Below are 2273 nucleotides of genomic sequence, written 5' to 3'. Positions count from 1 at the left end.
GATTACACATGTGAGCCACTGTGCCTGGCCTTATTTATTATTTTAATTAATTTATTTTTTAAGACAGTGTCTCACTTGCTGCCCAGTCTGGAGCATAGTGGCGTGATTATGGCCCACTGGAGCCTTGATCTCCCAGGCCGAAGTGATGCTCCCACCTCAACCTCCCCAGTAGCTGGGACTACAGGCACACACCAGCATGCCTGGCTAATTTTTTTATTTTTAATTTTTTGTAAATGGGGGTCTCACTATGTTGCCCAGGCTGGTTTGAAACTCCTGGGCTCAAGCAGTCCTCCCATCTTGGTCTCCCAGAGTGTTGGGATTACAGGCGTGAGCCACCACACCTGGCTTCTTACTAGATTTTAAAGTGCATACACATTACAGTATTATTGACTATAAGCACAATCTTGTACAGCAGATCTTTAGCACTTATTCATCTTGCATAACAGAAACCTTAAACCTGTTGCTTTTTAATCCCTACAACGGTCTGAAAAGATTACTTTACTCTTCTCATTTTTCAAGGCAAAAACAGCCCGAGAGAAGTTAAATAATTTATCCAAACTCACTAAACAAGTACCTTAAACAAAATACAAGCCCAGGTCTGTGTATCCCTAAAGCCTACAGGCTTCTCTTATTTTGCTTGGTACCAGAGGTAAGCAGCTAATTAAACAAAAAAAAATCTTTGCAGGCATGGGGTCTCGCTATGTTGCCCAGGCTGGTCACAGACTCCTGGCCTCAAGCAATCCTCCAGTCTTGGCTTCCCAAAGTGCTGGGGTTATAGGCATGTGCCACTGTATTCAGCCTTGCTCAGTACTGTCTAAAGTGTCCTAAGAAAATGTTCTTTTTGAGGCCAGGCGCAGTGGCTCATACCTGTAATCCCAGCACTTTAGGAGGCTGAGGCGGGTGGATCACGAGGTGAGGAGTTCAAGACCAGCCTGGCCAAGATGGTAAAACCCCATCTCTACCAAAAATACAAAAATTAGCCAGGTGTGGTGGTGCACGCCTATAATCCCAGCTACTCGGAGGCTAAGGCAGAAGAATTGCTTGAACCCAGGAGGTGGAGATTGCAGTGAGCCGAGATGGCACCACTGCACTCCAGACTGGGTGACACAGCAAGATTCTGTCTCAAAAAAAAAAGGAAAGAAAGTGTTCTTTTTGATGTTATTAAGAACTCCTTGCCAATAAGATTATTATTTTGTACAGTATATATAATTATTATATTATGGCTAGGCGCAGTGGCTCCCACTTGTAATCCCAGCCCTTTGGGAGGCTGAGGCAGGTAGATCACCTGAGCTTAGGAGTTTAAGACTAGCCTGGCCAACATGGTAAAATCCCATCTCTACTAAAAATATAAAAAGTAGCTGGGCATGGTGGTACACGTCCATAATCCCAGCTACTTGGGAGGCTGAGGCAGGAGAATTGCTTGAAACTGGGAGACAGAGGTTACAGTGAGCTAAGATCATGCCATTGCACTCCAGCCTGGGTGACAAGAGCAAAACTCCATCCCCCCCCAAAAAATTATATTATAAATTATATATTACATTATTGTATATTATATATATTCTGTAACAATACAATAAATACTTTCCTATTACTTTAGTAATTAAATTGCATATAATTATGCTGTTAAGCTTGTGGGGAGTTATGCCCCTTTCCAAAGATAAAAACACACACATCTTTGGGGAGTCAGATCCAGACCCTGGGATCCTGACTGCCAGCACCTCGCTGTCTCCACCAGCCCCATGTCCTATCTGCAGCCCCTACGTTTGTTATCTGGGGAGTTGTTATCTACGGGAGTGGCCTTCCCTGACCTTGTCAACTCTCGTTCCAGCGTTTGCTAACAAAGGCAGTGACAAAAAAAAAGTGTTCCCCAAGTCTAATGGCTCTTAATCTTGAATACACAGTGAATTTCATAATGTTTAGTCTGACTATCTAGAGAAGTCCAAATACATTGAGTTGTCACAGTCCCTTTAAGGGACTTGAGTTTTACAAGGGGGAAAAGAAAGAGAAAGAAAAATCATAGACACAAATTTCCCTCACAGATACTGCTGCTGCTGGTTTGGAGAGGAAGGACTTCTGGAGAACTGGAACTTGGTCAGTGGATGAGGACATACAACACTGTGAATGAGCAATTATGGAGTCAGGGTGGTGTCTCGGGGACTTGGAGGATGTCAGACATCCCATGTTGACTAATTCGAGATACCTATTCTGTTCAAAGAGGGCCTTTCAGCTGGGCACGGTGGCTCACGCCTGTAATCCCAGCACTTTGGGAGGCC

General features: G+C 44.1%; 1 long non-coding RNA gene across 1 annotated transcript in view; it reads left to right on the top strand.

Moving 5' to 3' along the window:
- Positions 1 to 2273, top strand: part of LOC105530534 — a 43943-nt gene that overhangs the window by 11146 nt on the left and 30524 nt on the right. The window contains exon 2 of the long non-coding RNA XR_001004663.1: positions 2040 to 2270. This is a non-coding gene — a long non-coding RNA (uncharacterized LOC105530534). The remainder of the gene's footprint in view (positions 1 to 2039; positions 2271 to 2273) is intronic.

This window comes from Mandrillus leucophaeus, unplaced genomic scaffold (genome assembly GCF_000951045.1).
Source record: "Mandrillus leucophaeus isolate KB7577 unplaced genomic scaffold, Mleu.le_1.0 Scaffold83, whole genome shotgun sequence".
Classification (NCBI taxonomy): Eukaryota; Metazoa; Chordata; class Mammalia; order Primates; family Cercopithecidae; genus Mandrillus; species Mandrillus leucophaeus.
The sequence above is the reverse complement of the archived record's forward strand: the minus strand, read 5'-3'. Positions and strand labels throughout refer to the sequence as shown.